Source organism: Bombina bombina, chromosome 7 (genome assembly GCF_027579735.1).
Source record: "Bombina bombina isolate aBomBom1 chromosome 7, aBomBom1.pri, whole genome shotgun sequence".
Classification (NCBI taxonomy): domain Eukaryota; kingdom Metazoa; phylum Chordata; class Amphibia; order Anura; family Bombinatoridae; genus Bombina; species Bombina bombina.
Window position 1 is genome coordinate 374,165,156 of NC_069505.1, and position 24,237 is coordinate 374,189,392.

A 24,237-nucleotide genomic window follows, 5' to 3' on the forward strand; every position below is an offset into this window, starting at 1 on the left:
CGGAAGTGATCACTCGTGGGGGAGTGATCAATCCGGTCCCGGCACTCGGGAACAGTATTGCAGGATGCCTAGACCTCAAGGCAAGCCTGCAATACTGTTAGAGCAGCTGGAAGCGATTTCGATCGCTTCCAGTGCTCTGTTAAACCGACGACGTATGCCATACGTCCTCGGTCGTTAAGTGCTTTTTTTTTTTGAGGACGTATGGCATACGTCGTCTGTCGTTAAGGGGTTAAAGCTTTTTAAAATGACATGAATGTTATAAAGTGTTTAATAGCTCAATGATGTGTTTGATAACGTGTTTAACCCTTAGCAGGAGTTAATGTCAGCTCCAGAGAAGCAATACTAGCTGAAAACATCTGGTGAGCCAAGTGGCATACATGCATAACCAGCACTCACAAGCTAGCTCCCAGCCAGATACATCATTGATGCACAGATATCTAAACTAGTACAGTTTTAAGTTCTGTTATATTTATCATTTTTGTTTGTGTATTGCTTTATGTATTTGTTAATTATTTTTTATATACATGCACTGTGACCCCTTTTCATAATAAAATAACTTTAAGATTTTGCCTTTGTCTAATATTTGAACCACGTTACTTAATAGACTGGTAATAACAGTACTGTTTTTTTTAGATTACGTTGTGCTAAAATGTGTTTTGGAATGTTTAATCTGTTAGTCTGTTTGTTTTTTTAGGATTTCCCATATAATAATCTTAATGTGGTGGCAGCAGAGATAGTTTAGTGTGGGTGGCATTAAAGGGGAGTTTAGGCATTTTTCTAGGTCTAGTACAGACTAGAGTGTTTGATAACCCTTGCACCCACTGAACCAAGTCACAGGCTTGCCTGGAGTGGCTAGACTGATAAACTAGCGACTGTGGCAAGGTTGGTTAACCCTGTATGTCTTTGTGTGTGTCGGTGTGAAAGAGAGAGTGCACGTGGTTAAAAAAAAAAAGCGTTAGTGCGCGGTAAGGAGCACATGCGCAGATCGGTAAGAGTATGTGCCCGCATGGGTTAGTGCATGCTCTGAGCTTGTGTTAGTGTGTTGCAAAAGAGAGAGCGTGCGCTGCAAAAGAGAGAGCGTGCGCGTGTGTTAGTGCGTTGCAAAAGAGAGAGAGCGCGTGTTAGTGCGTTGCGGGAGAGAGTTGAGAGAGTGGGGAGAGAGTGGGGAGAGAGTGTTGAGAGAGTGGGGAGAGAGTGGGGAGAGAGTGTTGAGAGAGTGTTGAGAGAGTGGGGAGAGAGTGGGGAGAGAGTGGGGAGAGAGTGGGGAGAGAGTGTATCTATGTGTGAGATGGTGTTTATGTGCTGTTGTACATATGTATAAAGTGTGTACTCTGTTAGAGCGTTGGACTGAAATAAAGGCGACAACCCCAGCATAGATCAACCATTCCCACAATATTCAGTAGTGTGCTATTGCCAGCAGCAGTTTCTCTGTACACACAAATATTATTCTTTTCTGTGATTTAGCTGTAAAGTTTGTATTATAAAATATACGTATGACAAATACTTATCGGTTACCAAAGACAATAACCTCATCTCTACTCACGTCCTTACCTTTTATAGAAACCAAAAACGCCGCTCACTTTACCATCTAGAACTCAAACAGCAACGAACTAGTACTTCCGCAATGAACTAGACTCAGGTAAACTACAAGTATAATTCCCCCGTGCGAAGACTCACGCAAAAATATACACTCAAGACGTAAACCGCAATAAAGAGTTAAATTCGTTTACAACAGGTTGTTATATAATAGACTGCTACCACACAAAGTATAGGAACAAGACTCCGTGTACATTTGCATGTGGTAACCCCCTTAACCACTAGAGGTCGCTAAAGAACCAAAAACCAAGAAAACAGACCTTTATTGGGAATATAAAATACTGAGGGTTTATTTACTTAGTATAAGGGCCCTGAGGCCTAGCGACCCTTCCCGTAAGCTTGAGAGCAATGAAAAGCAACAGACCGCACCGCCATCCAATCGCTAATCCAGAGCCAGTGCTGAGTATAACACACAAGGCCGCAGTTTACAACCACCACATCGTATTAAAGCCGCACTGCACGCAGCAGCCTGCCACATATACCCATAATTACTGGTACTATAGATGGTAAAATGATTTACTGACGCACTTACCCTAATACCCTCACGCGACCACCAGTAGTGCTTTATTTCTAGGGTAGCGGCTAGTTTCCATCCCTCTAAAGGACCTTCTGACATCACAGCAGTCACGTGACTGCTGGGGGTCACATGGTACAGAGAGTTGAAACAAGGGCGGTAGGCTCAAATCGAAATCAATAGGAAGCTGTTTTACTTCTGCAGCTGTTGTCTGGGTTTATGCTGAATATGAAACAAACAAGAAGGTGGGAAAGGAGTGAGAAGAAGAATATAATGTTTTTTTCATGACACAAGAAGCTGGATGCTGATTAGAGGCTGCTGTATAACAGATAACCAGAGATTTAGAGATTGTCTTTTTCTAACTCAGAATAATGGGAACCTCATTTGTGCCTTGGATTTCTAGCAGAAACATGAAGACCTGGGTATGGAAGATTACACATGGAGCCCAACATTTGTTTTATAGGCATATGAAACCCATTTTTTTAATTCATGATTCAGATAGAGCATGCAATTTTAAGCATGCTAAATGTAGCCACCAATCAGCAAGTGCTACACAGGGTCTGAACCAAAAATGGGCCTGCTCGTAAGCTTACATTCCTGCTTTTTCAAATAAAGATATCTCTATCTATTGGGTTCTTGTAAAGCGCGGCTATTTACCCATAAGGGTCTCAAGGCGCTGAGGGTTGCAGTTTAGTCGAAGAGCTAGGTCTTGAGGTCCTTTCTGAACTTAGGGCGGTAGCTTGTCTGAGGTGCAGCGGGAGTGTGTTCCAAGTCTTGGCTGCCAGGTGAGAGAAGGATCTGCCTCCCACTGTGGTTTTCCTGATGCGGGGGATGACTGCGAGGGCTTGGTCGGCCGATCAAAGTTGTCTGGCAGGGGTGTAGAAGGTAACGCGGTGGTTCATGTATTTGGGACCGATGTGGAGGGCCTTGAATGCGTGGGTGAGAAGCTTGAAGGTTATTCTTTTGTTGATGGGGAGCCAGTGCAGGTCCCGCAGGTATTTGGTGATGTGGCATTGGCGCGGGATGTCGAGGATGAGTCTGGCTGAGGCGTTCTGGATGCGCTGGAGTCTCTTTTGGAGCTTGATGGTGGAGCCGGCGTAGACTGCGTAGTCCAGTCGGCTGCTGACAAGGGCGTGGGTGACAGTCTTCCTGGTCTCGGTTGGGATCCATTTGAAGATCTGAAGAGATACCAAGAGAACAAAGAAAAATTGATAATACGGGTAAATTTGTTGCATAATATATTATGCATGCTCTATCTGAATCTTGAAATAAAAAAAATGGGTATCATATCCCTTTTTTAATTCTTCATTTTTTATTATTTTGTAGGAGAAAAGCTGTTATCTGGGATTGCAGATGGACGATGGGAGATCACCAAGATAAATACAACTGAACTTGCTTTTTTTTATACACATTTTTGTCTGTCTCTCTCTGTTTGTCTGTGTCTGTCTCTGACTGTTTTTGTCTGCCTGTATGTGTCTCACTCTCCTCAGTTTCTCACACTCTGGGCCTGATGATCTAGTTAATCGCATCAAATGCTTTCTCAGCATCAACCGTAAGTATCGCTGCATTTGTAAATCTCTTAAAATCATCTTTACTTAAATCCAAATTCCAGACATAATCTAATAGAGATGTAACTTGACGGATATTCCTGAGCGAGTTTCTATTTTTCATGAACCCTGTTTGATCTGGGTGTATGATGTTCTCCAGTAAGACAGCTAATCTTGCAGATATTATGGAGGTCAATATTTTGTAATCTGCATTTAACACAGAGATGGGTCTATAAGCACCAGGATCTAGTGGATCCTTCCCTTTTTTTAGAATTAGTGAGATACGGGCAGCGGAAAAATAATTTGACATTTCATTGTGTGAAGAAAAATAGAAATTAAACAAGCTAACCAGTGGAGTAATTAATTCTTCACTCAGCGTTTTATAAAATTCTATTGGTAGACCATCTGGGCCCGGTGCTTTATTGAGACTCGCTGCGCAGATGGCTTCCCTAACTTCCTCCTCGCTAATAGGCTGGTTCAGTGTCTTCAATTCTTCTTCCGTTATTTTAGGAATATTAATTTGTGACCAAAACTTTGTAAGATTATCCTCATTGACCTCTGCTTCAGAGTATAATTGTTGAAAAACCTTAAAAAAGGTTTTGTTAATATCGTCTGGATCAGTATACCTTATATTTTCATCCTTAATCCCTGGAATAAGATTCTTATTTTTTCTTACTTTCACTAATTTAGCTAAATGTTTAGATGAATTACCATATATACCCCTAAACTGGTGATTAATTTTTAATTCCTCCTCATGTGATCTGTGTTTTAAAAAAAATATCTCTTTCCCTTCTAGCATTACAATACTTATCCCAGTTCACAGAGGATTTATCTCTATAGAAGGTACTAAGGGTGTTTCTTACCTGCGCTGCTAATTGTGTTTCTCTGAGGAGGTTTTTTCTTTTCCAAGTACATAAGTACGATTTAATTTCTCCTCTTATAACAGCCTTAGCTGCCTCCCAAAAGATTTCAATCTTACTGTACTGCGCGATATTAAAGGTAGTATAGTCTTTCCACTTCTGTTTCAGCCAATTCATAAATTTGGGATTATTTATTAAGAAAGGGGAAAAAAAAACGAGGGGCCTTGATCTTTATGTCTAACTGATGCCAAGAGTGTAAGCGAGATTATCGCGTGATCAGAGATCACAATATCATTAATGGTAGCCTCTGTTTTACATATGGCCAGAACCTTAGAAAGAAATAATATATCGATCCTGGAAAAAGTCTTATGCACCTTTGATTCACAAGTAAACTTACGAACATCCGGGTATTTTAACCTCCAGATATCTATCAGATTTAGTCCAAGACAGAATTTCTTAAAATATTTTGCAACCTTAAAATAATATCTATTGTTTTTTGTCGATAGTCTGTCTAAATTAGGACACATAGACATGTTAAAATCCCCCCCCCTACTACTAAATTCCCCTCAGCAAAGGGGAATAACTTATCTCTTATCTTATCCCAAAATTATTTTGTAAAATTATTTGGCCCATAAACATTGCATATAGTGTAATTACAGCCATTAAGTATCACCTGTAAGATAATAAACCTTCCTTCTGGGTCAGACTCATATCCTATAATCCTGTAATCCAGATTTTTATGAAAGAGAATTGCAACCCCTGATCTCCTTCCCATAGCAGGAGCGGCAATTATTTCTCCCACCCATTTACATTTCATTTTAGAGACTTCTGATTCTTTAAGATGAGTCTCTTGTAGCAGTACAACATCTGGTATAAACTTTGTTAAGTATTTAATAATGAGTTTGCGTTTCTTAGGGGATGTTATACCTCCAACATTCCAGGAAATAAAATTGATCTTATCAGTGTTTATACTCATTACAATTTGAAACATATATGTTGATTCCCATACGGCCGGCTTTGAACGTTAGAGGTACGCTAGTAAGAAGGGAGACTCGAGTAGGACAGGGGGAGAGGTGGAAACGAGAGAAAAGAAGGGAAAGGAGATGACGACGAGAAGTAGAGAGAAAAAAAAAAAAAACCCAAACAAAAAGAAACAACAACACCCCTCCCTATAATAGGTTCATTAAAACAGACTGCTGTAAATTCAAATAAATTGAAAAAAAATAAGTTCAGAAAAATCAAACCTTCTAATAGCATAATAAACCAAGTGATTACCACGTTATTCATATCCAGTTTGAATTTAACATAAACATTGGTTTTACCCCTATTTAATTGAGGTTATCAATGAACTCCTGCGCATCTTGGGTATTATTTAAAGCTTTTCTCATATCCTGTGTTTCTACGATAATTTTAGCTGGATAAACCAGCCATGCTTTAAGACCTTTATCCAGGATTTTCTTGCAATAGGGTGCCATTAACTTCCTCTTAGAGGAGGTTTCCATAGAAAAATCTTGGAATAATAGTAATCTATTATTATCAAATGTGAAAGACTCAGTTTTCCTGTAGAGTTTTAGAAGTTCTACTTTATCTTGATAACGGAGTAATTTAAAGATACACATTCTTCCTCTGTCTTGCCTACCCAGGCCGGGATTTCTGCCCCCAATCCTGTGTGCTCTTTCTACCGCCAAAGGGAGTTGATGGGGGGGGGAAACCCAGAGCCTGGGGTAGCAACAAAGAGGTGATCTTTAGGAGATCCTGATACTGAGCTGATTCTGGAAGACCCACAATACGAATATTGTTACGTCTAGAGCGGTCTTCGAGGTCCTCCAGTCGCAATTGTAAATTAGAAATTTTAGTCTCCTGCAAACGTACTGTACTATCCTGTGAATTAGTGAGATCTTCTAAGTTAGAGATTCTATTTTCGGCCTCGTTCAATCTGGCTGAGAATTGTTTAACCTCACTCGCTAGAGTCGAAATTTCTGACGATATATTGGTGAGCTCTTTTTTAATAATATCGAACTGAGGAGAAAAGAGAGCTGTCATTTGTGTTAACAGAGATTGCATATCCATGACTGGGGGGGCTATGTCTGGGGCAATTTCTACAGAAATTTCTGGGTTTTTATTCCTTTTATCTTTATCTTTTGCAGGCATTATGGGAGAATTTTGCTTAGTCTGCGTAATAAATTTTTCCATGGGCTTACAGTGAAAAAAGGAAAAAAAAAAAATATGTGAAAAAAGACAAAAAAAAAAAAAACAAGCAAAATCGTGTTTACACACCAAAAAAGGGAAAAAAAAAATGTGTACAGAAAAATATGTGTTGGGTGTAGTCAATGTGGGGTTCAAAAAAAAAAAAAAAAAAGTGCCGCCTCTTACCCCTTTCTTGTAATTTCTTTAATTATAGCTACAATTGAGTAGCTAGCTGGATATAAGTATATATATATACACACAAATATACGCAAGTGAAAATTAGTGCTACTTAGTGTAAGTTGTGCTCAGGGCCCAATTTTTAATACCTATGCATTACACATTTTTTTTGATAAGCAGACAAAGAAATGTAGTCCAATCCTATCCCTGCCTTCTAGTTTAATACCCAGAAGAGGACTAAATCTAGATATGATTCATAAATGGTTAAACCTCTATTAGTAATCCTTATACACTGTTACCATGAATCAAGTTAGCCAGAAGAGGAGAAAATTCCCATATCTTACAGCAGGTGCACAGGGTTATAGAAAATAATAGTTTAAACTATCACAACCTGACTTAACCAACAGCAAAATTATTTTAAATAGAGTCCACAATCCCCCCTTTTTTGTTATCAATCGACATAAAGGCAATATACAGCTCTTCGTAGCTAGCCCCTCTTTAGTTTTTCCCCTTCACTTTTTCCAAATGTCTCCATTAATCAGTCCAATAATTATTACAGGCATTTATGTCCCCAAAAGCAATAGTAAGAAAAGAAAAACACCCAGTGTGCTTAAAGTTGCCTGATTATAGATGAGATAATGTGGCTGACTGACGGAGGATAGCTTTACTTTCCTGAGCAAGCATAGGCGACTAGGAGCTCCTCTATGCAGCAACACCGCTCAGGAACGATAGTAAGCTAAATGTCACAGTACCTGTAGGATCGAATAGGGCCTGTAGGATCCTCTGCAGTCAATCTCCGACTTGTAGAAAGGTGCTCCTGCCCAATCTTAACTTCAAACTGAGTCAGAAGCCCTCTAAGCAGGATTATGAACCGAATGAGATAAGAAGGCTGAACTCCTTACAGCAGATTCTTACGCCACAAAACTTCTACTACAACGGGTGAGACCTCCGCGATCTGTAAATGGTCTTGCCTCCAAGCAAACACACGATGCGGATCTTGGCCGCGAGGAGGAGGCGCCACCGACAGATCCCTCCGCCGAGTGACAGTCTCGACCTACCAGCGGCAGAACTGATGGGGGCCTGACTGACCCCGGATCTTTGCTCCGACTTGGCAATATCCACGGCTCCACACCGGGTTGGCTGCCGCTTCCTCACCCTCCTTGTAGCTCACCAGTGGAGGATATCTTAAGCGGAACAAATTTTGGCGTAGAGTGTGGTTCATACCACTAGCACCAACCGGCTTGTAAGGCTTCCTCTGCAGGTGGCTCAGACGTAGCCAAGGAATCCCGCACAACCCAGAACCAGGCTGGGTAAACGGGTGGGAGCAGCTGGGCTCAATCTCACAGATCAACCGCTGAGATCAGCTTGGGACTGAGAAGCGTGTCTGTCAGTCCGCCCAAACCGGAAGCCTCTCTGGGCCTGATGATCTAAAGCTCACTGGACTGGAATATTAGTAACCCCTTAAAGGGACACTGAATCCAAATTTTGTTTCTTTCGTGATTCAGATAGAGCATGCAATTTTAAGCAACTTTCTAATTTACTCCTATTATCACATTTTCTTCATTCTCTTGGTATCTTTATTTGAAAAGCAAGAAGGTAAGTTTAGAAGCCAGCCCATTTTTGGTGAACAACCTGGGTTGTTCTTGCTGATTGGTGGATAAATTCACCCCACCAATAAACAAGTGCTGTCCGTAGTCTGAACCAAAAATTGACTGGCTCCTTAGCTTAGATGCCTTCTTTTTCAAATAAAGATAGCAAGAGAACGAAGAAAAATTGATAATATTAGTAAATTAGAAAGTTGCTTAAAATTGCTACTCTATCTGAATCATGAAAGAAACAATTTTGGCGCTGTGTAATGCGCCTTTATCTAGTTTATCGGTAAGCCCAGCTGGTAGAAGCTGTATAAGAACTGAAAGTAACCGACCCTTCACTGTTTTACTGTTTTTACGGAGTATAAACTGCGTAATTATCAGTTTGATACTTTCATTGATACAATTGCACAATACTTCTAAAGAGACTTTTATCGATACAATTGCTGAATTGTGCCCTTAGAACTGTTACTATTCTGTCCAAAGAGACTATTATGTCCATAGAGACTTTGTAACATAAAGTTCCTGGACATAAACAGACGCCTACAATCAAGTTTTTTTTTACTACACACTAAACTGTTATTTTTCCTTGTTTTTATATTGTTGTGGCCACAACTTGCTTATTTACAATTTTGCGCTTATTTTATAACATTACGCATGTTTATATACCGATTCTTATTTTGTATTTTAAATAAATAAGAGATATTATTCTTTTATCATTGGATATATAGTCACGTATTTACGTATTGTCAACAGGTAACATTTATCCTTAGAATTTACATATTGTCATCAGATAATTTCTCCTTAGCTTTTAGCGCCCCTTTTTCCACACTTGTACATTAACCCCAGATAATCATCCTAGGTGGTTATGCGCCATAGAACAAGCTACTGAGCTGTTCTTTGCTGGTAGAGCGCTTCTCTTTCTGTATGGACATTTTTTATGACCCTTGGGAAGTCTCCCTAAGTGTCATGGGGTAAACCAGATGGGGTTTGTTTTACATTGGACAAGGAGTCTACAATTGGGTCACTTGCATGTAGGTGCGCACTAAGGGGTAGATTTATTAAGCAGCAGATGCATTCTACACCCATCGTTTCAGGCTTGTCTGCTCGACATGTGATAATAAATCTACCCCTAAGTGTGAGTTAGTGCTAGAAAGGCATTGAATGTGAGCTTTACAGAAAGAAGCAGAGAATCAGTTTGTGGGTCCAGAGAGGATTAGAGTGTCCGGCTTTGGAGGATACAGTCAGCTGTGATATCCAGCTTGTCTTTCTAGCACTAACTAACACTTAGGGCTAGATTACGAGTGGAGCGATATTTATTGTTCGCACTAGTGCGCTAACTCCTCTAGATGGAGGCTTTCTGTGCGCGTATTACAAGTTGAAAACTTTCGCATAAGCACTAACTCAACACGCACAAAAATTTGAACTTCAAACAACTCATATATATATATATATATATATATATAGTGTAAGTGATAAAAATATATGATGGTGCACTAATTGTTTCTCAAATTCCAATACTCTCTATACTGTGCTAGCTGTCCCAAATAATTTACATTACCAAATAAAAAGATAGGATTGAACAATAATTTCAGTCAATCAAAGAGGTACACAGGCTGCACATAGTTTATCAGAGGTTTATTACTATGCAACTCCAAACAAACAAATCAGAACGTCTACCCTCCACCCTTTTCCTTAACTGCAGCTATAAAGCCAGTAAAATACACAGATATTCGAACAGACTGGCCGGCTCACAAAATCATATTCATTCCTGTATCATTCTCACGTTCAACATGTACAATATATCAACTGTTGTATTTGCTAATCACATAGAACTGAGGGACAATAATATCAGTCCGTAAGTCTATCAAGGGGCCCCAAAGTTGCAGCTGTTACAATCGTTAAATAGATGTCCAATTTCCAGGCTCATAAGTGTATAAACACGCTCTGGTACTGAACTAAATCTTCCATGTGTTAATATGATGTTACAGCTTGATTACAGAGTTCATAATTGTTTACTCCATAAGGTGAGTGATTCAGATTCTGTCTCTTGAAAGAGAACGCACAATGTACCTTGGCAGGACAGACCAGGCTGTCAACTGCAAGTCTTTTAAGCCCGAACAAAAGACAATTTCATAGGTACCTGCTTCACAATCGAATCAATGTGAGAGTCCTTTTTGCTGCAACTGGCTTCTTCACTTGCTTACCACCATGTAGGCTTCAGCGTTCTCATTAACTCTGAGTGCTACTGGCTCTGTTCTCAGCTGATCACCTTCCGTGCATGCTCAGTCATGACGCGTTTCTCCCCTCCCACATAGGGCTGATGAGGCCCCGATACTCAGCCCTATGTGGGAGGGGAGAAACGCGTCATGACTGAGCAATACCGCTATATGTGGAAAATCATCCCGGTGTGATTTGTTTGTTCTTTTTCAGCAATACATCTCTTGCGAGAACCCTCTTTCTATATATGCAGGCATTTCTATGTAACTGCTGTGTTTCTATGTAAATGCTGTATTGAGGCAATTCATTATGGAAGATTAATTTGTTATGTTCCACTATCTATCTTATTGCTAATAACCATTGCAATATCTTTTCTTCATACTTGTATGCAATTCTTTGTAACTGTTGTTATACTGCCGTTACTGTTGTTCCTGAAATCTTTACAAAGCACCTATCACTACTTAGATCCCTAAATTTACCTGTCCGGTAATTATCCCTTGTATTGACTTGGGTACCGTGTACAGCTTGGGTGTAGTAGTGTATTGGGTGACTTTGGATTGTATTCTTGCCAACATTATGACTATGATGTGCACATCTTCAGGGCTTTAATTGGCCACATGTACCAAGTTGTTTATTCAACATATTATACTTTGTGTTGCTAATATATACCTGAGGCCTGTGTGTATTTTGGCCTATTGCTACGTTTGGACAGTTAGGATTTATCTCTTTCTGTACCATTAATAAATTAATTTTTGTTCTCTGTGATTGTACGGGTCAGAGATTCATTTCATTTGTCTGATTTGGCTATCCATTTGGGTAATTTTTTTAAAAGATTCCCTATCTATTTTGGGCCATAGGAAATTTTTGATGGTCCTTGTTCTCCTCTTGTAGTTTGTTGAAAAATATATATATATATATCAATAAACAGTGGCTTGCACTCGCTGGTCTTTTCAAAAACATTCCTTTATTGTAACGTTTCGGGGACCATATCCCCTTCCTCAGACCTCTGAGGAAGGGGATACAGTCCCCGAAACGTTACAATAAAGGAACGTTTTTGAACAGACCAGCGAGTGCAAGCCACTGTTTATTTGTGTTTAAAGGAAGACTAACCATCTTTTTGGTTTACAGCACCACACACAGTACTCAAGTGTTCATTATTGTACATTAGAACTTAGAAGTGTGTATAAAGCTGGAGAGGCTCATTCTTAAATGCATAGTTAAAGCAGCATTGTTTCAGCTCAGAAAAGCAGCGCATTGCCAGTCTAATATTGGGACACCTTGTAAGTTGGTGACTGGCTGAAGCAAAATATGGCCATATTGTGTAACTAAGATCCCAATTTTAATATATAAGTATAGGTGATTTTTGCAATATTTAAAATGTTTTGATAATGTAAAAATGGATGTCCGCAAATATTCTATTTTGTGTAATTATTTGGTTTTGTTGGCTGCACCCCTAAGAAGTAATACAAATAATTTTGTAAGGTGCCCTAAACCATATAGATTTATATATAAACATGTATGTATTTCTATGTGAAAGCCATGTGCAGCCTTTTTTTCTGACCTGACATCTCATATCTTTGAGCTTATAACTTTTTATTGCAATTTTGTTTTTATTCATTTTTACTAGATAGTGTTATGAGTGTAAATGTACTTTTATAGGACCATTAAACTTGACATTTCAACAACGTTTAAAATGCTTCATTATTACAAGTGGAACATTATTACAATATACATTCATTATTTATTTTACATCTAAAATTGTCCTTGTTTCACTTTCTCCCAGGTTGTTTTGGGTTAATACTTTTAGGCAATTTATGTAAGCTTTTGTTTACTTCACCCTCCCCACAAACTTTCTCAGCAGTTAAATGTTTGTAAAAGACGGATTATCAGTTTAGCTTAAAAAATAATGATAAGAGAAGCATTCTCTTAAAGGGATAGTCTAGTCAAAATTAAACTTTCATGATTCAGCTAGAATAGAGCATGGCATTTTAAGCAACTTTCTAATTTACTCCTATTATTAACTCTTCTTCGTTCTCTTGGTATCTTTATTTGAAAAAGTAAGATTGTAAGCTTAGGAGCCAGCCCATATTTGGTTCAGCACCTGGGTAGCGCTTGCTGATTGGTATCTAAATGTAGCTACCAAGCAGCAAGCGCTACCCAGGTTCTGAACCAAAAATGGGCCGGCTCCTAAGCTTACATTCTTGCTTTTTAAAAATATTTACCAAGAGAACGAAGAAAAATTGATAATAGGAGTAAATTAGAAAGTTGTTTAAAATTGCCTGCTCTATCCGAATCATGAAAGTTTAATTTAGACTAGACTATCCCTTTAAGGGGATAGATAAGGGCAGGCTTCCCCAGTCTCTCTTAACTGCACATGTGTAAACAGTGTTCATGCTACGGGGTAGATTTATCACAGGTTGAGCGGACATGATTTGTACAGCATACGCTGTCGGCATTTAACATTGCACAAGCATTTTTTGTGAAATGCTTGTGCAATGCCACCCCCTGCACACTCAAGGCCAATCGGCTGCTAGCAGGGGGTGTCAGTCACCCCGATCGTATCGGATTGGGTTGATTTTAGTCCGATGCTTCTTAACTTCTGTTTCAGGCGAGCCTGAAGAGATGGGCGTAGAATGCAGCATCCGCTGCATAATAAATCTACCCCTAAATCTAAATATTAGCTTGTTATTGGTTAGCAAGGATTATTTTGTACTCAGGGACAGAGAAATCAGTGAAATGAATAAACATAAAACAATCAAGGGAACACATTTACTATAAACCTGTAATACGCACGCTCCTTCCAATGTACGCAAAGAGCCCTGATAAACCCCTTATCCCTGGCGAGCAAGAGTTAGCGCACCACTGATGATCTAGCCCTTAGTGTGCACCTACATGTGAGTGACCCAATTGGGGTTGGATTTTAATTCATGTTGCGATTGTTATGCTATGAGGCGCCCTCTATTTTTGTTTTATCTGCATATTCTGAATTTGTGACCCGGACGGTAAGAAGAGGCACTGCCCTAGCAACTGACATTGTTTTGGGTAATTTGGCATTTATTTCATGTTTATTTTATATTATACTTTTTATACTGGTCATTTTAATAGTCATAGTTTTACAACATAGCGCCCACTATAATCTAATACTGCACAGTATTATTGTACATTTGTTTTAGTTCCTTGCCTAATGTGCTTAGAGGGATATGGCTACACCTCACTGGCAAGGCCCACAGAAGGCCAAACGATCATCTGGGTTGCTATGTTCCTTTTTGAGAGGAGGATTGCCTGGTATTTCAGGGTTAGACTGACCTTGTTATGAAGGATCAGACTGATATACTTCAAGGGAATTTTTATTGTTTAAAAAGATAGATAAACCCTTTATTCCCCATTCCCCAGTTTTGCATAACCAACACAGTTATATTAATATACTTTTTACCTCTGTGATTACCTTGTATCAAAGCCTCTGCAGCCTCCTTTTTTCAGTTGTTTTGACAGACTTGCATTTTAGCCAGTCAGTGCCCTCTCATAAGTAACTCCACAGGTGTGAACACAATGTTATTTATATGGCACTCATGAACTAACGTCCTCTAGCTGTGAAAAACTGTTAAATGCATTCAGATGAGACGGTCAAGGTTTAGCTTTCAACTAAGAATACCAAGAAAACAAATCAATATATGCTTATATACACATATTAATACATAAATATATGTATACATTCATATATATTTAAAAATATGCTGTGCTACTTATCCCTTCGCTGCGCGAGGTTCTGATGCCGTCTACGAGTAGGTTTTGATGCTGTGGTTCTATCCTCCACTAAATTCAAAATGTAGAGAAAATAACTCATTGTGTAAGCTATTTACAAATCCAGACAAGTCAGAAGACTTGCTTTTCCCACAGAAACTCTCTGAATACATTGTTTCCAATGCAGCAAAAGCAAGTCTTCTGACTTGTCTAGATTTGTAAATGGCTTACACAATGAGTTATTTTCTCTACATTTTGAATTTAGTGGAGGATTTTTAACTTACTTTTCGCCTCCCCATCATTTTAATTGTTGTATTTTGCCCAGAAATCAACTTTACCCAGCAGTGATTCAACCTACTCCCAACTGATGAGTGTCAAAACCCATGAAACAGCTGTCCTGGGATTGGTCTGAATCACTGTACTAACCCTAGCTAAGCTTAAAGGGACATTAAACACACATTTTTTTTCTTTCAAGATTTAGAAAGAGCAAGCAATTTTAAACAATTTTCTAATTTATTTCTATTATCTAATTTGCTTCATTCTCTTGATATTCTTTGCTGAAAAGCATATCTAGATAGGCTCAGAAGCTGCTGATTGGTGGCTGCACACAGATGCCTCGTGTGATTGGCTCACCCATGTGCATTGCTATTTGTTAAACAAAGGATATCTAAAGAATAAATCAAATTAGATAATAAAAGTAAATTGGAATGTTGTTTTAAAATTGTATTCTCTATCTTAAAGGGACACTAATTTAAAATCAAACTTTCACTATTCAGATAGAGCATGTCATTTTAAACAACTTTCCAATTTACTTTCATTAACAAAATGTGCACAGTCTTTTTATATTTAAACTTTTTGAGTCACCAGCTCCCACTGAGCATGTGCAAGAATAAGTGTGTATGCATTTGTGACTGGCTGATGGCTGTCACATGGTACGTGTATGCATTTGTGACTGGCTGATCACTGTCACATGGTACACGGGGAGTGGAAAAAGACATAACTTTTAAAATTGTCAGAAAAAAAATCTACTACTCATTTGAAGTTCAAACTAGTAAGTGCTATTGCATTTGTTGATTATGCAAATATACTGTGTTGACTGGTCCTTTAATAATGAAAGAAAAAATTTGGGTTTAATGCCCCTGTAAAAGCTGTGTAATATGGCGATGCTATGGCGTAAAGGGAAGTCTGCCTTAAAAAGAAGGCTAAAAGTAAAAAAGTGAGTCATTGTGAACCTCATTTCCATATCTTACCCAGAATCCTTTGCTCCATTTGAAACAATGTATTCAGAGAGTTTCTGTGGGAAAAGCAAGTCTTCTTACTTGTCTAGATTTGTAAATAGCTTACACAATGAGTTATGCTCTCTATCTATCTACCTATCTATCTATATAGAAGGAGGATAGGTGGTAGGAAGAGGAGGAGGGGGAACAAATACAAATTCTGGAGAGAGAAGGTATCCCTCCAGACAACGCCACCAACAGAGCTACGACCAGACTCAAGGTGGCTACAGCCAGAGCAGACCCCAACGGTTTCGGGGGCGCAGGGGCTTCTAAAGCAAGAAAATGATGATCTACAGGTAATAATCCTATCTTCCTTTAAACTAGATTCTACTCATATAGCGGTCCTCAAAAGAGGGCTCTCGTTTTGTCCTACGAACAATCTAGACAAATTTAACTTTCTAAAGGACCTACATCTATTTTCAAGACGCATTGTGCTGTCTCAAATAATGAAAAGCAAGAGTAGACATCTAATTGATGATGTTTCATTAACACAAGGAGACAGGGAAGCCTGTGTAGATCTCCAAAGCCTCCTTGCTGATTCAGAAGGAAGTAACTACATCCCATCACAAACAGAAAATTTAGAAACATGTGAAACTGTTCCCTCAAACTTTAAAGCAAAATCAAAATACATGCCACAGTTTTCGATGGTACCTGCCGTCAATATCTTTGTGAGGCAGGTAGAAAAAGATATAGCCAATCTCTCTATTGTTAGATTGGTAGATGACAACCTGAGTGGTTTGGAAAGAAAAGCACTTAATGATCTGATCAACGCCAAAGGCGTGGTCATTAAGGCAGCAGATAAAGGAGGTAATCTTGTCCTATGGGATGAGAAAATGTACGTTCTTGAGGTGAAAAGACAGCTTCTTGACAGAAGCCAATACCAATGCCTCTCCTATAACCCCACCTCCTCTCTCCAAATATCTCTATTTAACCTTCTTAAAGAAGCAAAAGAGAATAAAATAATCACTACCTCTGAATTTAAGTATCTATATACAGAACATCCGGTCATGCCAGTGTTCTATTGTATACCCAAGATACATAAAAACTCGGCTAATCCACCTGGCCGGCCTATAATTGCTGGCATTGGCAGTCTTACCGAGAATCTCGGGAACTATATAGACCACTTTTTAAGACCATTTCTTGAGACTATGCCCTCCTTTGTCCTTGACACTTCTGACTTCCTTAGCAAAACAGACAGGTTGTCAGTGCCTCAGGAAGCAATATTAGTATGCTTAGATGTTGAAGGACTTTATTCCTCAATTCCTCACAAAGTAGGAATTGAGGCATGTAAACATTTCCTCATGACAAGAGAAGTCCATGTCCAAAAACATACTGATTTTGTGGTAAACCTACTCACGTTCATTCTCACAAATAACGTATTTATGTTCGAGAACAAGATCTATAAGCAACTGCGAGGCACAGCCATGGGCGCTACATGCGCCCCGACTTATGCGTGCCTACATCTGGGCAGCTGGGAGATGGAGGAGGTGTTCCAGAATCTCAATTTCGAGAGATATGTCCACATATGGTTGAGATATGTGGACGATGTCTTCCTAGCATGGGAAGGTTCTGAGGAAACACTCAAGGAATTTGTTGGTACCCTTAATGACAATGATAAGAACATCTCTCTGACCCTGCAATATAGCAGGGAAGATATATCGTTTCTAGATGTCAAGGTAAGGATTGAAAGAGGGACTTTAATGACTGAAAACTATCGCAAGGATACTGCGACAAACAGTCTTCTGTTGGCATCAAGCCATCATCCTAATCATTTGAAAAAGGGAATTCCTAAGGGGCAATTCCTCAGGCTGCGCAGAAACTGCTCAACCAAGGAAAAATACATAAAACATGCTCTTGATATGGAAAAAAGATTTGTGGACCGAGGCTATTCAAAAAAAGTTGTTAAAAGGGCATTTCATCATGCAATGCATGAAGATAGAGATAAACTCCTCTCACCCCAAATAAAGAAAGAAGACCCTAAAATAAGACTGTTTATAACTGCCATTGGCATACCCTGAAGAATGTTCTTGCAAAGAATTGGCAGGTGCTTACTAGTGATGCAAGTGTTTCTCAGGAAGTGGGTGACTTCCCGAACATAACTGCTAGGAGGGCACCCAATCTTAAAGACAAATTGGTGAGAAGCCAATATATGTCTCAACCTAAACAAATGGATTGGTTGATGAAACATAGATCAGCAGGCAATTTTTCCTGCGGGAAATGTGTAGCATGTAGATACATGCTAAAAACCAAAGAATTTAGTACAAATACAGGAAAAACCTACAAACTCAAATATTTTGTGAATTGTAACACCGAAGGTGTTATCTATCTACTTGCCTGCAGCTGCCCCCTCTTTTACTTAGGGAAAACCAGAAGGGCCCTAAAGGACCGAATCACTGAGCATTGTGATGACATAAAAAACAAGAACCCAAAAAGCAATGTGGCTAAACATTTTGAAAAAGTTCATACTTGTGATCCTGAATCTCTAAAGTTTATTGGCATTGATAGGGGCATCATGAATGGTAGAGGAGGGGACAATGACAAGGTCCTCCTCTGCAAGGAATGCAGGTGGATCTCAATTCTTGAGACCCAGCTTCCACAGGGACTAAATGACAAGCTGGATATGGCTTGTTTTCTCTAAATCCATGGTATATTTACTTAAACAAACATATTGTTGATATTTTTCAAAAATAATTTTGCTCTCCACTTCTTCCTTACTAGAAACCTTATAAAATTTACATGTTTGTATGTAACATTTATATCTTTTAAAATTAAATTACACATATGTATCTATATACACTGTTTTGTTTGACACTCTGAAATTCTACTTAATATCTCCACTTATAAGGTTGCACTACTTTATCTATTATTATTATTTTTTATTAAACTATATTCCTGGCAATCTTATAATCTTTTGATGTAAGGATTGCTTGGACATGACATGCAATAATTTCACCCACCAGCAGAGGCGCAATAACGATTCCTATAAATTGGGACGTAATGATGCAATCTGAATTCCGCCCTGACGAAGCCCGGTCTGAAGTGAAGACGAGCGGGTGAAATGCGCGTTGGCATTGGCTATGCTGGCCGGTCACGTGATACAAGTGTTTGCTGCTGTCGTTTGGATTCCTAAGTGAAGACGCTGCTCTGTCTATGTATACAGTACTTGCCTATGCTGAAATACTTATGGCTGAAGAAAACAAGGATAATGCATGAACAGGTCGTATGAACGCTGTCTTTGAAATGGCAATATAAACACTGCCAGCTATCATACTGGACAATACTTTCTAATTGCTGTTACCCCGCCGTGGGTTGTTGAATAATAATAGCAGCGACACGACCCTACTCCAAATATCAGATCGACATATTCGGTTGAACTTGCCGATGCTCTTGATCAAGTGATGATACTTGTACTACCAATGTGCTTATCTACTAATACATGCTCTCTACCATTGCTACCTGAAATACTAACTGTGGCTGCATGGAACATATGATGTTCTTGGATGTACTGACAAGCATGACTGCATGATGAACCTGCTATAACATCAGCTTTGGCTACTGCATCTAACTTGCATGATCTTTACACTTTTCTTTGCAGTTTATGGTGGGGCATGATATATTGTTGAACCTGTTGCTTTAAAAAGTGTGGCTAGAATGTGCACTATCTGTCGAATGTGTTGTACGCTGTACATATCTTAGGGATCCACCTATTAGCCTGCTTAGATCCCCTTTGACAACCTGCCAAGCATTACTCCCCCTAACAGGGGTGCTGTGTGCAGCTGGGTGTAGCTTGACTGAAGTGGTCCCTTTAGGTATACGCCTGATACATTGTATATATAACAGAGCTTGAATCCTTAATGTATTTGAACCTTGCCTTTAATGAGATATTGTAATTCTGCTCTGGCCCTTTTATAGCTCTGCCATTTTCCTGTCAAGGACTAAGCTTTACTTTTTGCGCTCATGAGCCGAGCAGATGGCAGGGTTCATTTAGGCCTACACCTAGAATATAGTCTATTGTAATTTAAACTACTACGTAATCACAGGTGACGAGTACTTGTACCCCTGACCGGTCAGGTTGATTATTGTTTTTTGGTTTTCATTTTTCATAAGGCTTTTTACACTTTAAATGTATATAACTTTCTAATTGATGAGTCACTATTAAATTTTCAGCCTGTATGTGCCTTTTTGAGTATGGGAGGACGCTATCCCACAATTAAAAATTAGCAATTTTGACTAAACTGAGTGATATGAGCTGTTTTTGTAAAAGAGTGCTGAATTCCCTGTCTTTAGTTCAGGATTACATTCCTGAGGCTCTATCTCTTGCCAATCCATATTACATTTTTTAAGGGTCTGCACCACTACGTCTTCATTATAAATTGAGGCTATTGTGCCTGTATAAAATAATTCAAGTTTGAAACTAGCTCTGGTTTGCAATTGTGTCCCCACCGTAACGTTTTTGAATATATATATATATATATATATATATATATATATATATATATATATATATATATATATATAAGCAAATTGTGGTCACCAAGCACTCACGTTATACATATAATGCCTAGGTGCAGTGCATAGAGATAATATAAACAAAAGCAGAGACCGCACTCATAGATCTTATATTTCACCACTAATGTGGACTTTATTCAATCTGTAACGTTTCGGGGTTTCCCCCTTTGTCAAACATGTTTGACAAAGGGGGAAACCCCGAAACGTTACAGATTGAATAAAGTCCACATTAGTGGTGAAATATAAGACCTATGAGTGCGGTCTCTGCTTTTGTTTATATATATATATATATATATATATATATATATATATATATATATATATATATATATATATAAAAACAATTGGACATGTTTATAGTGAAGTCATTAATCATTTTTGACTGGGTATAGAGAAAGATTACAACTTTGGCTATTCATATACTATTTACATCAATAACTGTAAACCAAAACTGTCTCAAAAACATTTATGTAAAGACTGTGTCCCTGTAGAAGCCAGGACATACAACATCTACTGTCACTATACTGTATAGTATTTAATTTCAAGGTAGCTGTTAAAGGGACACTCAAGTCAAAATTAAACTTTATGATTCAGATAAAGCAGCAATTTTAAACAACTTTTCAATTACCTTCCATTAACAAAAGTTGCACAGTCTTTTTATATTTACACTTTTTGAGTCACCAGCTCCTACTGAGCATGTTCAAGAATACACAGAATATATGTATATGCATTTGTGTGATTAGCTAAAGAGCTGTCACATGATACAGCAGGGGCGGAAATAGACATAACTTTGAAAGTAGTAGGAAACAGGTGCAAGTGTTGATGGAATATTAAATATCCCATATACATCAAACAGTCCTGTATTCACTCAGAGTAAGATGCTCTAGGTGGTAAGTATATGTACACGGACCGGAAAACTAGTCCTTGTAGAAGTCCATATTGTAAATTCTAGTAGTAAGTTGAAACATGTTCCCTTAATCCATATGAGTATTAGTAAGCTAGTATCTTCACCAGTAGAGGAGCGCCAGTGGCCGATTTATCTATTGTTTAACTGATAATGCACTGGAATTACGCGTCAAATTTCGATGCAAATTTGATCCGCTGTAGTTAACACAGAGTCAACATTGTCAAATATTGAAATGTTCAACATAATATACGTTCCCGCAAGATCAATGCGATGCAAATCGATGCTTGCGTTATTCGAGCATAATATTGCTTGATCCGCCGTCACATTCGACTCTATTTGACCCTTTTGTCAATTTATCTAACATTCAACAGGTACGCTTGTGTCAATTCTGACGCAGCGTACCTATTGTTCAAACTGCCACCTTTGAGACTGAGAATGCCAAAGAAATCAATGGGAGTCTGAAAACACAGAAAGGTTATGTTCGATGCTGCAAGAGAATGAAGCATATTAGATAATAAAAGTAAATTAGGCCTAGATTTAGAGTTCGGCGGTAAAAGGGCTGTTAACGCTCCGCGGGCTTTTTTCTGGCCGCACCATAAATTTAACTCTGGTATCGAGAGTTAAAACAAATGCTGCGTTAGGCTCCAAAAAAGGAGCGTAGAGCATTTTTACCGCAAAAGCAACTCTCGATACCAGAGTTGCTTACGGACGCGGCCGGCCTCAAAAACGTGCTCGTGCACGATTCTCCCATAGGAAACAATGGGGCTGTTTGAGCTGAAAAAAAAAACCTAACACCTGCAAAAAAGCAGCGTTCAGCTCCTAACGCAGCCCCATTGTTTCCTATGGGGAAACACTTCCTACGTCTGCACCTAACACTCTAACATGTACCCCGAGTCTAAACACCCCTAACCTTACACTTATTAACCCTAAATCATAATATAGCTACAATATAAATTATAATTATATTATAGCTATTTTAGGATTAATATTTATTTTACAGGCAACTTTGTAATTATTTTAACCAGGTACAATAGCTATTAAATAGTTAAGAACTATTTAATAGTTACCTAGTTAAAATAATAACAAATTTACCTGTAAAATAAATCCTAACCTAAGTTATAATTAAACCTAACACTACCCTATCAATAAAATAATTAAATAAACTACCTACAATTACCTACAATTAACCTAACACTACACTATCAATAAATAAATTAAACACAATTGCTACAAATAAATACAATTAAATAAACTAGCTAAAGTACAAAAAATAAAAAAGAACTAAGTTACAGAAAATAAAAAAATATTTACAAACATAAGAAAAATATTACAACAATTTTAAACTAATTACACCTACTCTAAGCCCCCTAATAAAATAACAAAGCCCCCCAAAATAAAAAATTCCCTACCCTATTCTAAATTAAAAAAGTTACAAGCTCTTTTACCTTACCAGCCCTGAACAGGGCCCTTTGCGGGGCATGCCCCAAGAATTTCAGCTCTTTTGCCTGTAAAAGAATAAATACAATACCCCCCCCCCAACATTACAACCCACCACCCACATACCCCTAATCTAACCCAAACCCCCCTTAAATAAACCTAACACTAAGCCCCTGAAGATCTTCCTACCTTGTCTTCACCATCCAGGTATCACCGATCCGTCCTGGCTCCAAGATCTTCATCCAACCCAAGCGGGGGTTGGCGATCCATAATCCGGTGCTCCAAAGTCTTCCTCCTATCCGGCAAGAAGAGGACATCCGGACCGGCAAACATCTTCTCCAAGCCGCATCTTCTATCTTCTTCCATCCGGTGCGGAGCGGGTCCATCTTGAAGCAGGCGACGCGGATCCATCCTCTTCTTCCGATGTCTCCCGACGAATGACGGTTCCTTTAAGGGACGTCATCCAAGATGGCGTCCCTCGAATTCCGATTGGCTGATAGGATTCTATCAGCCAATCGGAATTAAGGTAGGAATTTTCTGATTGGCTGATGGAATCAGCCAATCAGAATCAAGTTCAATCCGATTGGCTGATTGGATCGGCCAATCGGATTGAACTAGATTCTGATTGGCTGATTCCATCAGCCAATCAGAAAATTCCTACCTTAATTCCGATTGGCTGATAGAATCCTATCAGCCAATCGGAATTCGAGGGACGCCATCTTGGATGACGTCCCTTAAAGGAACCGTCATTCGTCGGGAGACATCGGAAGAAGAGGATGGATCCGCGTCGCCTGCTTCAAGATGGACCCGCTCCGCACCGGATGGAAGAAGATAGAAGATGCGGCTTGGAGAAGATGTTTGCCGGTCCGGATGTCCTCTTCTTGCCGGATAGGATGAAGACTTTGGAGCCTCTTCTGGACTTCTTCAGTAGATGTCTAGCCCCCGCTTGGGTTGGATGAAGATATCGGAGCCAGGACGGATCGGTGAACCTGGTATGGTGAAGACAAGGTAGGAAGATCATCAGGGGATTAGTGTTAGGTTTATTTAAGGGTGGTTTGGGTTAGATTAGGGGTATGTGGGTGGTGGGTTGTAATGTTGGGGGGGGGGTATTGTATGTTTTCTTTTACAGGCAAAAGAGCTGAACTTCTTGGGGCATGCCCCGCAAAGGGCCCTGTTCAGGGCTGGTAAGGTAAAAGAGCTTGTAACTTTTTTAATTTAGAATAGGGTAGGGAATTTATTATTTTGGGGGGCTTTGTTATTTTATTAGGGGGCTTAGAGTAGGTGTAATTAGTTTAAAATTGTTGTAATATTTTTCTTATGTTTGTAAATATTTTTTTATTTTCTGTAACTTAGTTCTTTTTTATTTTTTGTACTTTAGCTAGTTTATTTAATTGTATTTATTTGTAGCAATTGTGTTTATTTAATTTATTGATAGTGTAGTGTTAGGTTAATTGTAGGTAATTGTAGGTAGTTTATTTAATTATTTTATTGATAGGGTAGTGTTAGGTTTAATTATATCTTAGGTTAGGATTTATTTTACAGGTAAATTTGTTATTATTTTAACTAGGTAACTATTAAATAGTTCTTAACTATTTAATAGCTATTGTACCTAGTTAAAATAAATACCAAGTTGCCTGTAAAATAAATATTAATACTAAAATAGCTATAATATAATT

The 24,237-nt window shown here is 38.7% G+C and overlaps 2 protein-coding genes across 3 annotated transcripts in view; one reads left to right on the top strand and one right to left on the bottom strand.

The window, feature by feature from the left end:
* The window catches only part of WBP11 (WW domain binding protein 11), a 193,072-nt gene extending 190,819 nt beyond the window's left edge, over positions 1 to 2,253 (bottom strand). Inside the window, exon 1 of one of the 2 annotated variants that reach the window (XM_053721086.1) lies at positions 2,129 to 2,253. The gene's annotated coding sequence lies outside the window, so the exon portion shown is untranslated. Of the gene's footprint in view, positions 1 to 1,551; positions 1,748 to 2,128 lie in introns of those variants that run through there. The other variant, XM_053721087.1, reaches the window with a different exon arrangement.
* Positions 1 to 24,237, top strand: part of TWF2 (twinfilin actin binding protein 2) — a 609,681-nt gene that overhangs the window by 489,635 nt on the left and 95,809 nt on the right. The window lies entirely within an intron of this gene.